Source organism: Pelodiscus sinensis, chromosome 14, assembly GCF_049634645.1.
Source record: "Pelodiscus sinensis isolate JC-2024 chromosome 14, ASM4963464v1, whole genome shotgun sequence".
NCBI classification, from domain to species: Eukaryota; Metazoa; Chordata; order Testudines; family Trionychidae; genus Pelodiscus; species Pelodiscus sinensis.
Genome location: NC_134724.1, coordinates 12,908,388 through 12,923,610, shown reverse-complemented (window position 1 = coordinate 12,923,610; position 15,223 = coordinate 12,908,388). Strand labels below are relative to the sequence as shown.

At 47.0% G+C, this 15,223-nt stretch overlaps 1 protein-coding gene across 3 annotated transcripts in view; it reads left to right on the top strand.

Annotated features, from left to right (window-relative positions):
* The window catches only part of SLCO3A1 (solute carrier organic anion transporter family member 3A1), a 271,929-nt gene that overhangs the window by 207,143 nt on the left and 49,563 nt on the right, over positions 1-15,223 (top strand). The gene's annotated exons all lie outside the window — the stretch shown is intronic.

Genomic DNA, 15,223 nt, shown 5'->3' with positions numbered 1-15,223 from the left:
CGGAGACAGAGAGCAGATCAGCGGATTGTGGTGCTCCAAAAGTACTGGGAGGGAAAAGGAGTAGGCAGTGCAGAGCTCTAGTGTCCCAGTGTATGAGAGGCTTGGGGGTACGGGGCAAACAGGGGGTCCATGGGCTGCAGGTGGAATCCCAGTGACCCGCGGTCTGCAGGTTGCCCACCCCAGGCAGCCTACTCACTAATCTCAGTTGCCCATCGCAGGTGTAGTAGCTTGTCTGTGCCTGCAGCTCACACAATGGGAATGGGCAGAAAGCAAGCACAGCTGACTCAAAGAGGTTTGGAGCTGCCTTTTGATGGAGCCGTGGCAGGGCCAGCAGAATCCCATGCTCTTGAGTATGAAGCAGCAAATGCTGGGCACTGACCCAACAAAATACAAGTGTGCAGAAATAGGTTTGAAGGTGGCTTCTAGACAGGACAAGGCCAGAGAACAGTCTAGAATATTAACAGAGCCTTTGTTAGAGCATAAAACAGCCAGCACGTGTCAGAATAGAGTGACCCAGGTCAGATCCTCAGGTGGTGGAAATCAGCATGGCTCCAAGCATGTCAGCTGACACCAGCTGAGAAGTGAGTATGTGTGTATATACCAGGCATATATATAGTATTACAGAACTCTTTAGGTGAGACGGCAGCTCTAGCAGCACATCTAGTCACCTCCCGCTCACAGCAGAGAGTTGGTTTCCTTAGCCCATTAGCTTCCTGAGACACAAGAGCCAACCCACTTAATCCTGTGCAACCCTTACCGAGTTCATGGCATGGTGTGAATGAGGGCAGGGGAGAAAAGAAACTTGGAAGGGGGATTTTGAATAGGAAATTCTGTTGCTGTTGCTGTTGTTGTTCCTTTGGAGAAGGTCATTTGAGGTCAGAAAACTTTTATAAACGATCAAAAACGGGCAGGGAGGACTCAAATGTGCTGTCATCCAATTCTTCAAGCTGCAAGGATTTGGAAATGGAATGTTCCATGGGCAGAGATTGGCAGTTCACACAGCCAGTCCCTGTCGCCACTGGGCATGTTTGTTCTATCCATCCAGATAATTGTATGGCTCATCACTATAGCGTCTGAGTGTCCATATCTGAATCTGAGCATTGTATTTACGTGATGGACAGCAGAGGTTCAGCCCAATTGGGTGGTTACATTACAAAACACTGAAGTCTGAAATTGAGTAATACAATTTACTTGCTGCGCCAAGTGGAAGGAATTCTCTTCAAGTGTGATGTGGGGAAACTGTTGTTGAGTTACTTGCTGAATAATGACCTTGCAGCATAGGTATTGTGTATGATCCAAGGGGCTTTTGTGTCCCACAGTTACAGCATCTAGTCTTTGTATCCCTAAAAATGCACTCCAGAAGAAACTGATGTTCTGATTGGTTAGTACTGGTTGAACCTCTCTAATCCAGAACTCTCTCGTCCAGAAAAATCTGCCACTTGGAATGATTTTAGTTAGCCAGGTGTCCACTTTTCATGAGTGAGGCCAAGTTTCTCTCAGTCCCATAAAGTTTGTTTACAGCCACCAGTCCTGGCTTTCAGTGTTCTATGCCAGCCATGACCAACCCATGCAGGTGGCTCTTGCCCTCCAAATGTGCGGCTCATGAAGCCGCTCCTGCATCCCCTCCCCAGTACCCCTCTCCCCCCCGCTTCCCTCCCAGCCCCTGGCTTCCCTGTGCTACTGGGTCGGAGCTGCAGAGTTTTCAAATTGGCGCCCATGATGGTGGCTGCCTTAAAGGGGCAGCTTCCTTTAAAAAAAAATATTTTTTTGTTGTTGTTTTTGCTCAACAATTCTGTTCTGTGGGCTTTTTTTGTTTTGTTTTTTTGCTCAACAATTCTGGTGCGGCTCTTCACATCTTTTCTGCCGCTGTTTCGGCTCTCTTTGTTAAATGGGTTGGCCACCCCAGTTTTATGCTGTTATTGAGCTCTAATTTACCTGTACGAATCCTCAAACAGCCCACTAAGCACTGGAAGTGTTGGCAATGCTGCTAGACAATATTGAACGCCTGTGGTCTGGAAAATTCTCTGGTTCAGAATTGGACAGGTACTGAGGGTGCCCAACTAGAGAGGTTCAACCTGTACCACAATAGAAAGCAGACAGGGACTAGTGATTGCACTGAAATCGAAAGGCTGAGACCAGGGATAAATCTGGCTCTGGCAGGTTGTATATATGCTTATGTGTGTTCTAGAGGAGACACTTTTGCAAACAACAGCAAGATAAAGTTAGGGACATTTGGAAGGGAATACTGGCATACCTTCTAAGTCCATTGAAACTTTTTGTTTCAGAAGGTGGAAGAAGTGGCTTCAGAAACAGACATTTTAGACTTGATTCTGAGTAACAGGAAGGAATTGGTTGTGAACCTGAAGAATGAAGGCAACTTACCTGACAGATCATGAAATGATAGATGTCATGATTCTAAGACAGGGAAAGAGAGAGCAGCAGACTAAAGACAGCAGACTTCAAAAAAGCAGACATTAACAATCTCAGAGAACTGGTAGGTAAGGTCCCATGGGAAGCAAAGCTAAGGGGGAAAAACAGTTCAAAAGAGCTGTCAGTTTCTTAGAGACAATATTAAAGGCACAACAGCAAACTTTCCTGATGCAAAGGAAAACTCCGAATAGTAAGAGGCCAATATAGCTCCACGAGCAGCTCTTTAATGACCTGAGAAAAAAAGAATTCAGAAAAAAGAATCCTACAAAAAGTGCAAACATAGACAAATTGCTAAGGATGAGTACAAAAGAATAATGCAGGCATGTAGGGACAAAATCAAAAAGGTCAGGTGAAAGAAATGAGTTATATAGAGCAAGGGACATAAAAGGCAACACAAGAAATATAAAGGAAAGTCCTCTAATTAGCAGAGAAAGAGGGCTCGTTATGGACAACATCAAGAAAGCAGCGGTGTTTAATGCCTATTTTGCTTCTGTCTAAAAAGATAAACTGTGATCAGACACCAAACACAATTAATACTAACAACAAAGGGGAGACACTCAAGCCAAAATAGGGAAAGAGCAGCTTATTTAAATGTTAGACATATTTGAGTTGCCAGATGTTGGTGAAAATCACTTTAAGGTCCTTTAGGAGTTAGATATTAGTGATTATCTTTGAGAACTCAGGGAAAGCAGGTAAGGACCCAGAGGATTAGAGAAGGGCAAAGGTAGCACGTATTTTTAAAATGTGGGGAAAAAGAGGATCCAGGGAATTAAAGACCAATCAACCTAACTTTGATATCTGGAAAGATAATGGAACAAATTGCTAAGCAACCAGTTTGTAAGCACCTAGAGGACAATAGGTTTATAAAGAACAGCCAACATGGATTTGTCAAGAATGAATCCTGCCAGACCAACCTAACTTCCTTCTTTGAAATGGTTATTGGCCTGGTGGATGGAGGGAAGATACAGACAAGTGCATGGTGATTGTAATAGGCTTTTGACACAGTCCCCCAACAGAAGCAGGGGCAAAGAAGGCAATTGTCCTGGGCCCCAGCAATTCTAAAGGGCTTAGGGCTCCTACTGTGGCGGCAGTGGCTGCTGGATCCCCAGGCCTTTTAGAATCATCATGGGAGCATTACACTCCCCAGCAGGTTCCAAGGACCAATAGGGATGGATCTAGTGGGTTCCCACAGGCTGGGCTCTGGGGTTAGTCAATATTTTCATTAATGATTGGCTAATGGAGTGGAGAGTATGCTCATAACATTTGCTGATAACACCACGCTAGGAGGGCATGCCCTGTGGAGGACAGGCTGAGAATTCAAAACAACCTAGGCCAATTCGAAAATGGGTCTGAAATCACAAAATGACACACAAGAAAGACAGGTGCAGAGTCCTACCCTTAGGAAGTAAAAATTAAATGTACAACTAGAAGAAGGGGAATAACTGGCTCGCTGGGGGTACAGCTGAAAAGAATGTGGGGGCTAGTAGATCAGAACTTGAATATGAATCAGCGATGTGATGCAGTTGATAAAAAGGCCAATATCCTTCTAAGGTGTATTTACAAAGAGCGTCATATGTAAGATAGGGGAGGCAGTTATCCTGCTCTCCTTGGCACTGGTGAGGCCTGTCTTCAGTTCTGGGTTCCACATATTAAGAGATATATGGACAGCTGGGCTGGTAGGGTTGCCAGATGGTTTCAACAAAAATACCAGGCACACTTGACATGACATCACCATCTACATGACATCTTATTTAGAAAATACCGGACATTTATATTTTCTCTTTTATATTTTCTCAATTTGTTTCCTGAACAGAAAGCTCAAATACGGGACTGTCCGGTTCAAAACCTGGCAACCCTAGTACCACTGCCAAGCCCCCGCCAGGCCCCTGAGCAAGGAGGGGGTTGGGGCAGCCTCCGCACCCTGGAAGAGGCAGCGCTTCGATCAGAAAAGGTGGGGCTGAAACTAGACAATTCTAGACAGCACCATGCCCCCACCCACCCTCAGCACTACCGTGAGCACACGGCAGAGCATTGATTTACATGGCCCAGGGCTCCGGCAGCCATCGCTCACAACAGCAGCTGTGGCTGGGAATTTCAGGCCCTTTTGTATCATTGGGATGCAAGGCAATTACCCTCTTTACCTCCTCTCCCCCGTCAGTGGCTCTAGATAAAGTAAAGTGGAGAAAGACAGCCAAAAGAAGCACAGCTCTAGAAGGTTTAGAAAGCCTGATCTCTGAGGAAAGGTTTGGGGAAAGAAACTGGGCATGTTCAGTCTTGAGAAAGGAAGACTGAGGGGAGATCCTGATAATAGTCTTCCGATTTGTTAAGAGCTGGTATAAAGAGGATTGTGATCAGTTGTTCTCCATGTCTACTAAAAGTAGGTTGAGAAGCCAGGCTTATTTTTGCAGCAAGGGAGATTTAGGTTAGCTATTATGAAAAACTTTCTAACTATAAGCACTGAAATAGGCACCATGGGAGGTTGTGAATTTCCCATCACTAGATATTTTTAAGAACAAGTCGGGCAATTCCTGTCCTAGATGGTCTAGGGTGTACTTGGACCTGCCTCAGGATGACCCCTTGAAGTCCCCCAACCCTTCTTTTCTATGATTCTGTGAAATCCATTGGACTAGGATTGCTTTTTAGGAATGTTAAGCAGTTGGCATTTATTAAAATGAGTGCCATCCCTTCTAAGTAAGGGCTGTTGGTGTTTGTGGGTCAGCATGTGTGTGCATTTGTGTCTTTGGGCGCATGGGGTTGTGGTATTTATATTTGTACAACTGAGTCCAGGAGGACAGGTGTGTGTATCTGCATGGGGTAATGTGTATGTGGATTTGTGTGGACGTGCATCTCTGCACAGAGAGGTTGTGTGTGTGGATTTGTGTAGCACAACATTGGGTAGGTGTGGGGGTTGTTTTTGAATGGTCAGGTGTATAGATATGTCCGGTTGTGTAGCGTTCTGTGTGCATATTTGTGTAGGGAGGTTGTGTGTGTGTGTGTGTGTGTTCATGTACATTTCTGTCAATCCATGGGGCTGGTGTAATTGTTATGTGGACAAATGTCTGTCTGGGGAAGTTGTGTGCATATCTTGTGTACGAAAGCTGCATTTCAGGGTTCAGCAGAAGCATCTTTTGGATGCTTTTCTCCAGTCCATTCCATCCCTTGTGCCCTTAAGAAGTGAGTGGACACTGAAAAGCTGTATTATTTTGAGGTAGAGGTTCCCAGCTGCGTGCTACCTGCCAGACACCACTGTGCATTTGTCAGGGGTATGGAAGGAAGTTCTGAGGCCTGGCAGGCTTTGAAACCGTAAGATGTAGGACTCGGCTGAAACACCTGGTTCTCTACAAATCTCAGCACACAGAAGGGATGTGACTCTCATATAAAAGCAAATCACTCACAGGCTTGGAAATGCCTTTCACATTTCTGCCAAGGTCTAAATGGGAAGGAGGGGCTGACCTGCTGGCAGCCGTGGCACCTCTCCCGAGGGGTATTTTCATGCTGGGATGAGAAACACCCCTCAAAGGCATTGAAACCCTGAAATGAAAGCTGTGCCTTTGAACAACAGAAGGAGAAGTGGCAATCAAAGGCAGCAGAGCTGCTAAGACAGGCGGACTGCCTGCACAGTCGCTCCTAGCATAGCTCTCCCCTGTCTCTGAGGATAGAACACAGAGCGGTCCTTATGACTTCTGGTGGCCTACACAGCCTGAACACCGGCAACCCCCATCCATCGCCAGTGAGCGGGGCCGCAACTCTGCAGTAGGGGAGGGGGCCTGTGCTCAGGGCTGTGGGGGCAGGAACAGGGCAGGGAGACTGGTGGGGCAACAGGTGGAAAGGGGTGCGGTGCAGCCCACCAGAGCTGTATTCCGGGAGGTGGAGTGGGGGATTGGAGCCACAGGTGCTAGTAGGTGGAGCAGGGGGTCAGAGATTGGGGCCATCGAACCAAAGGGCAGTCGGAGCAGGGCGTAGGGTGGCTAGGGGGTTCGACCGCTGGGTCTGGGAGGCAGAGCAGGGAGCTGGGGGGATTCCTCCACCGGGGCCAGGAAGTGGAGTGGGGAGCGGGGAGCCAGAGGGCTGAGGGATTGGGCCACAGAGGCCAGGAAGCTGCCAAAGGGCGGGGCCTGGAGGATCCGGTTGCTGTGGTTGGGAGTGGGGGGCCAGGGGACCGAGGGTTTGGGCTGCCAGGTCCTGGAGGTGAAGCTGGGGCTGGAGGGCTGAGGGATTGGGCTACCAAGGCCGGGAGGTGGAGCAGAGGCTGGAGGGTGCATTGCCCTGGGCCAACACTCGGCATAAACATCATAGGGCACTACTTAATTTGGGGCACAGCGGGGGCCCCAAATTTAGTCATGCCCTGTGCATCTGTGTATTCTTCATATGCCTAAGCACTGCCCTTATGGAATGGCCTCATCATGTGTGAGCCAGCCGCCACCAAGGAGACAATGATGGCTCCTTCCTAACCACTGCTCCCTCTGGGTATGTCTAGACTGCATCCCTCTGTTGGCAGAGGGATGCAGATTAGGCAGGTCAACATTGCAAATGAGGCAGGGATTTAAATACCCCGTGCTTAATTTGCATAAAACTGGCTGCCACGTTTTGCCAACTCAGCACTTTGTCAGCAAAAAGTGGCAGTCTAAAGGGGGATCTGTCAAGAAAGAAACCCTTTTTCGACAGACCCCTTATGCCTCCTGCAAGGAGGTTTACAGGAGGGCAACAGAGTGGATTCCCATCTGTCTAAGGCAGTGGTCCACAACCCCTTTGGGGCTGCCGGGCACCCGGGGGCGGGGCCGTGTACGTGCCCAGGGGCGGAACCACCCATATTCCGTGCACCTGGTGCCGGCACCATCCATGCGCCACACTCCCGGGGTTGGCGCCACTCCTGGGCTGTGCTCCCAGGAGCGGGGCCGGCCATGCTCCACGCGCCCAGGAGCCAGCAGCGCCCATGTGCCGTGTGCCCGGGTCTGGTGCCACCCATACACCATGTGCCCAGGGGCCGGCACTGTCCATGTGCAGTGTGCCCAGGGGCAGAGCCAGCCCCGATAACTCGGTGGGCGCACAGAAATGGCCCGGTGGGCGCCATGGCACCCACGGGCACCACGTTGGGGACCACTGGTCTAAGGTACTTTAGGTTGGACATTAGGAAAAACTTCCTGTCAGGGTAGATAAACACTGGGATAAATTGCCTAGGGAGGGTTGTGGAATCTCCATCACTGAAGATATTAAAGAGCAGGTTAAACAGACATCTACCAGGGATGATCTAGACAGAGCTTGGTCCTGCCATGAGGGCAGGGTTTGGACTCGATGACCTCTTGAGGTCCCTTCCAGTTCTAGGATTCTATGCCTCTGCCCTTACTGTAGTGTCTGAACATCACATAATCTCTATCCTTACAGCACTACTGTGAGGTGAGACAGTGGCATTCTGCCCATTTTGTTGCTAGGGATTTGGGAGATTTCAATGGCTTTGCCCAAGATCAGTCAGGAAGCTTGGGATGGAACAGGGAATTGAGCTCTGGATAGCTAGCACCTAACCACTAGCCATCCTTCCTTCTCTTACTTTGGAGTTTTCTCGCTCAGTCCTGGTGATTGCTTTCCAGTCACACCTGGGAACGGCATACTACGCTATTACTCCTGTTTGGCATGACTCTGTTTTGGCGTATAGGGAGGGGTTAACAGCACATCAGGGAAAGGATAGGCCGATGCTGCCCTGGCTTTCTGCAGCATCTCTGGCAATGCACGTTATTCCTGATCCGGAGTGCCCCTTGCTCTTCCAGTCCTAGGCTCCCCCTACACAGCTCTATGAATGCACCTCACTTCTGACCTGCGGCATCCCCTACTATTCTGCTGCTTGCCACTCCGATCCTCACCCACCCCACCCCTGGCTATTCCAGTTCTGGGACAGCGTACAACTCTGCGCTGTATCTCAGTCCTGGTCTGAACCCCCAGCTGATCCAGTCCTGGGATCGCCCACCAGCTCTGCCATTGCAAAGGAATGACGCCTGGCAGCACCTTCTGCTATTCACCCGCAGCCCCCTACTCATCGCTGAGGTAGCATAGGAGCTATTGTCTGCACAGAACAGCTGTCCTGCTTCCCCACCCAGTGCCATCCTCATGGCTTTCCTTGCTGCACGGGATTCCTGAGTGTGACAGCTGCCAAGTTCCTCCTATTCCACCTCCCAGGAAACTGCCTTGGGAACAGAAAGGTGCTGACTGGCAAGAAGCTCCCAGGTCCCTCCGGTGGGCTGCAGGCAATTAAAGGGCTACACGCTGCAGTGGAACATAATAGTAATAATCATAATTAACAATTAGCATGCATGGTGGCTTTCAGCTTAAAGCACTAACTGATCATTAGTGAAAACCTTTCAATGCCTTGGTGAGCAGGAGCTGGATGAGTGTGCCTGTCGTCAGCAAGCAGCCTGCGTAGCCCACTGACAGCAGTGTCAAGGATGTGCAGTCTCTGCGGAGGTTCCTGGCACTTCACCTTTTGCAATCACTTCTTAGCCTCTGGCCAGGGTGATTGGCTATGGCCCCTTGTCTCCTGTTAGTGCCCTCTCCATCCTTCCCTAGCCAGTGCTAGCTCTCTGCTACATTCTTCTTAATTAGGGGCCATGCCTCTCAGCCCTAATGTTGTTATGAGAAGCTGGTGATTGGTGAGACCTTGCTCTGCAGGCTAAACAGGAGATTGGTTTTCATCCTGCAATTTGTCTTCCCAGTTTTACTCTCACCTAGCACATTTTCTGCCTCTCGTCTGGACTCGGTGTTAATGCAGAGGGAAGGTTCCCCCAAATCAGAGTTGTTCTTGGGTGTAATGGATCACACTCTGGGCCAAACTCTTACGCTGGTGTGAAGCAGTAATAGCAGTGAAGTTGCTCTGAATTTACGTTGGATTACCTGAGAACAGAGTTAGCACCCCTGTGTCTGCATGTCTGGCTTCTGCTGAGCATAGTCAGGTGGATAACATCTTCCATTCCATCCCACTCTTCAGCTTCTCAGCTGGAACTATTCTGCCCTTAGGGCTTGTTGTAGGTACAGCAGCATCAGAGATGAATCAGGTTGGGTCTGATCATGTGGGGTAAGGAATGCTTACAATTTTGCAGGCTGTTATTCTGTTTAAAGAGGAGCATGATACTGGAAGAGAGTTAAAAGCTGCTGGACTAGTCAGATTGAAAGCTTTTTGATGGAAAGAATGTCTCTTCCTATATCTTTATACGGCACCTATCACATGAGGCCCTGATCTCAATTGGGTTCTTCTGTAATACAAGTAATAACAATATGTACTTCCTAAAAATCTTTCCAATTAGTTTATCATTGGCAATGAAACAGGCACTAAGGGCCAAGGCTTGGTCCCGCTGAACTCAGTGGCTACGTCTACACTGGCATGAATTTCTGAAAATGCTTTTAACGGAAAAGTTTTCCGTTAAAAGCATTTTCAGAAAAGCATGTCTAGATTGGTAGGATGCTTTTCCGCAAAAGCACTTTTTACGGAAAAGTGTCCATGGCCAATCTAGACGCGGTTTTCCGCAAAAAAGCCCCGATCGCCTTTTTCACGATTGGGGCTTTTTTGCGGAAAACAGTACTATGCTGTCTACACTGGCCCTTTTGTGCAAAAGTCTTTCAGAAAAAGACTTTTGCCCGAACGGGAGCAGCATAGTTTTTCTGGAAAAGCACTGATGATTTTACATGAGATTGTCAGTGCTTTTCCAGAAATTCAAGCAGCCAGTGTAGACAGCTGGCAAGTTTTTCCGCAAAAGCAGATGATTTTCCGGAAAAACTTGCCAGTCTAGACACAGCCAGTGGGAGTTTTGCTAACTTTAATGGGATTAGATTTGTCCTTAAAACCTCCTTGTCATTTTCTGCATCTCATCAGTGGAATGAGAGATAGGAGAGTTGCAGTGTTTGTGCTAGAACCGGAGCCTTCTCCCTCACAACCCACCAGAACCGTTAATCCTGTAGCCAAGTTATAATCCTGGGTTTCCCACTTTGCATTCTTGTACCATTGAAATGGTGCCATGGATTTGATCATTCTGTCTAGACACAGAAAAGCCTCCAGAGGTTTGGGGATGTAAGCCAGTTTGGTCTGGAAATCACACCACGGCCAAGCTCTCTTGTAAGAGTCCCGGAGCTGCTGGGTTTTAGCTGGGTCAAAGGTGCCATGAGAAGAACATTTTTTATTCCCCTCATAATATTTCTGCTTCCTGCCCTGGTTATCCCAGGATGTCCCAATATTGAGGTATTACAGTTGTACTGTGCATGTGCTGACACCACAGGATCATTCTAAATCTAGTGCTTGGTTCTATTCTGATATTTGATAACTATGAAGCATGGTCTGGTGCCCAAAGCACAAGAGGAGTCAGGAGAGGGCTCTTAGCTCCAGCTCTGAAATTGTCTTTGTGTGGCTCTGGGCAAGTTACATTACTGGGTAGTTCCCATCTATTTAAAAAAAAAAGGCCTGCCTCCCAGGCCTGGGTTATTTGCATGGCAGATTGTAAAGTGTTTTGAGATCCTCAAACGGAAAGCACAAGAACATTACAAAACTCAATTACAAATGAAAGCCTCTTGTTTGAACATAAAAACTGTCCCAAGGATTTTGGTTCATAGGTTCCAAGGCCAGAAGAAACCACTGTGATCATTTAGTTCGTTATCTTGTATGACATCGGCCTAAGAATTTCCCCCCAAAATAATCCTGGAGCAGAACTTTTAGAAAAACATCCAATCTTGATTTAAGACTGGTCAGTGCTGGAGAATCCTGACCTTTGGTAAATAGTTCTTGAGTTAATTATCCTTGCTGTTAAAAATGTGTGCCTTATATCTAGTGTGAATTTATCTAGCGTCACCTTCCAGCCGTTGGACTGTGTTATTTCTTTCTAGGCTAGATTGACGAGCCTATTATTAAATACTTGTTCTTCACGTAGGTACTTACAGACTGTGACCAAGTCATCTCTGAGCCTTCTCTTTGTGAAGGTAAATAGCACAATTCCCTTTCATGCCTAGGTACCTTTGAAACCCCCCCGCCCGCTCCCCCCCTCCCCCCCGCCTAATATCTCTGAACAGCATCAGGGAAGATTTTGGGTGACAAATGGATTCATGATTTAAAATGATCCCCTTCAGTATGTCCCAGCATAGAAGTCACTGTGTAAATGTGACTGGAGAAGCTATAGCCCAAAACTCTTCTAATGAGCATCTGCTCACTATTATCCATCAGTTTATTCTCAGCCCATCGCCAGTGATTGGTGCCCTACACCTGCCCCAGGAAACTTACAGTCCAGATGACAAACACAAAACACAGGTAAAGCCCTTAAAGTACCAGCAGTCTGATCCTAAGAGGGCTTGAACTCCCATTGACGTAGGATCACCTGGGAAGAGCTCAGCACTGTGCAGGATCAGGCTCCACTGTAGAGATACATAATGTCTCAGCAGCCTCTTAGAAGGGACATTGAGAAATCCTGATATTTCAGTTAGGGTGGGGAGACAACGCTGCGGGGTTCTGCGTATTAAGAGAGGGTTAGTGTGACAGAGACTCCCTTGCACCTGTCACCTGATGTTCTGAAATAGCACTGAGCCCATCTTCCTGCCCTCATTGGTACCCCTTGGTCCTGCTGAGTCCTCCAGCAGTGGCACAGAGATGGGGTACAGCCCACAGCTGTGTAGCATACATGCTGAGATCAGGTCAGCTCTGGGGAAGCTCAGTTACAGAAACTTGCCACTGCACCCAAGTGCACAACACCAATGGGACCTGAACCCCAGATAAATCGGTCTTACAGCGCAGGCTCATATTGTCCGCCCTCTTACTTACATAAAGAAAGAGACGCACCGTAGTGTCGCCCCCTTCTCCCTGGTAACAATTATTCATACAGGTTTATTAATAAACAAGAGAGATTTTATTAAGTATAAAAAGTAGGGTTTAAGTGGTTAGAAGGAATAGCACAGGGAGCAAAGTAAGTTGCTAAGCAAAACAAAACAGAACATGGCAGCTAAGCTTAAGAGCTAAGAAACATTCCATTGAGTCTCTCACCCTCAGTTATTCTGATAAGCTTCTTTCACAGACTAAAAACCCTCCCAATCTGTGCTTGATCCTTTCCCAGATCAGTCTTAGATGTTTCCAGCAGTCATCTTCGGTGACAAGCAGGGGTGTCCTGGCATCTAGCAGCAGCCTTTATTGTTTGGCTTCCACCTTTATGTAGATTTTGCTAAAGGTGAGAATCCTTTTGAGTTTGGTTTAAGTTTTTGCTCACTTCCAGTGGAAAAGTACAATGTCCACGATGGGTCCCAACATCAGGTAACCTAAACACACGTCCTTGTGAGGACTCTATCCCTCCTTTGGGATTAATGTGTAGGAAAAAACAAACCCATTTCCTGATCTTTTTCTATATCAATGAGCCATCAAGTTTCTGAAATACCCTTAATGGCCCTCACTTAGCATGTCTATATTAGTAAAATGGGTTTATGCTTCATATTTCTAACTTCAAATACAGGAATGATACCTGCACACAAATGGGAAAATCATATTCAGTAGATTACAACTTTTCAAATGATACTGTACACAAAGTATTTTGCATAAAGCATTTTCCAGTTATGCGTACTCATATTCATAGGCATATCTCCATAAAGCATATGAATAGCCCTGTGACAGATCTTGTGACACCAAAAGAGAGAGGCGGGTAGTTGAGTTAGTCTCTATCTGCAAAAACAATGAGGAGTCCAGTGACACCTTAGAGACTAATAAATCTGTTAGTCTCTAAGCCAGGGATACTCAATATGTGGCCTACGACCTGTTTGTTTGTGGCCCACTGTGCAGTTTGGTTTTACATGGGGCTCAACACGCGGCCCACGGGTGGGAGCCAAAACAAAAAAGTAGTCAATATAATGGTTGAGATGCGTTTTAGTAGTTAAATTCCTGGACTGTCATTGCTCATTAAAAGTGCTGTCATATGGGTGGAAATCAGGAAAATATTGCATTTTATTACTATCAGCAGAACTGACTTAAATGGGGCCTGTGCGTTGTATAGTCTTGCCTTAATTTTTGTATCCGTGCCTGTTAGTGTGAAAGAAGCTATTTGCATATACGTTTGCATATACAACCACACTTAACTTGCGGCCCTCCGCATGTGCCGTGAGTATCATTGTGGCCGCCGGGGCTTCCAAAGTTGAGTAGACCTGCTCTAAGCCCTGGTCTGCATTAGGGAGTTATTTCAAAATAGCCCCTCTTTTTTCTAAAGACTAAGTGCAGCATCCACACTGCCAAGCCTGTTATTTCAAAATAACAAGCTGGTTATTTCAAAATCTGTACTCCTGCTTTCTTTGGGGAATAAGCTTATTACTTAATAGTTATTTTGAATTTATTTTGAATTAATGTCGCAGGCTGTGTCTCGACTGGCAAGTTTTTCCGCAAAAGCAACTGCTTTTGCGGAAAAACTTGCCAGCTGTCTACACTGGCTGCTTGAATTTCTGCAAGAACACTGACGATCTCATGTAAGATTGTCAGTGTTCTTGTGGAAATACTGTGCTGCTCCCGTTCGGGCAAAATCATTTGCGCAAGAGGGCCAGTGTAGACAGCACAGTACTGTTTTGCGCAAAAAAGCCCCGATGGCTAAAATGGCGATTGGGGCTTTTTTGCGCAAAACAGCGTCTAGATTGGCACGGACGCTTTTCCACAAAAAGTGCTTTTGCGGAAAAGCGTCCGTGCCAATCTAGACACGCTTTTCTGAAAATGCTTTTATCGGAAAACTTTTCAGTTAAAAGCATTTCCGGAAAATCATGCCAGTGTAGATGTAGCCCTAGTGTAGACATGCCCTAAGGTGCCACAGGACTTCAGGGATGAGAAGCCATTGTACATATAAGGAAGAAACATGGATGGAGCTGGGGCTGGGAGAAGAGGACAGTGAGACTCTAAAGTAGGCAAAGGAGTAGTGGGAATAGTTTCCAGTACTATTAACTGGACATAGTTCATCAAAACAAATAATGCAAGAGATGCCACGCTGCCCTAAATCACATCCCTAGTTGTTTGCTGTAGCCCTTTGAACTAAGGCTACATTTACACTGCTATGTTTTGTCCACATAAAAAAAGCCGACAAAACAAAAATCACCCGTGGGTGTTCACAGATCGGGTTCACGCTGGGGGCATCATCCTCCATGGTGTGAGCAATGCTCTGTGGAGAGGCAGAGCTGGTTCCTGCGCATCTTAGGATTCCCTCAGCATTCTCCCACAGCCTCCTCTGCTGAGGAATGTCAAAGCAGCACAACAATCTGTCCCCTTCGCCCTACAGCAGCAGTTCTAATGCAGGGCAGAACAGGAGCACTCCAATGATTTGCTCTTTGTTTATTTTCCAAACAGAGCAGTGCACACAGCTGTTGCATGCTTCCCAGAGCTGTGAAAGGGAAGGGCACATGCCAGCAGGGCAGCAGAGATCAAAACACTGAGCAGAGTGAGCAGACATTGTGGGATATTGGTGGAAGCCGGTTTTGGGGATAAAACAAACCACAGGGTTTACACTGTCTCTGTCAACAATAAAGGGAGGAGAAAAGGAGAAAAAGTTTCTCATAGGGGTGGAAGTTTTTTGTTGATGAAACTAGGCATTTTTCCCAGCAAAATTCACAATGTAGTGTGTACACTCACTGTTTTGTGGCCAACAGGCAGATTTTGGTAGTGTAACCATTAAGGAATATGAAAGGTTAACCAATAAGCATCACCCTAAGGGTACGTCTAAACTACATGCCTCTGTCGGCAGAGGCATGTAGATTTGTTTGTTCAGCAAAGGCAAATGAAGCCGCTATTTAAATGATCGCAGCTTCATTTACATTTACATGG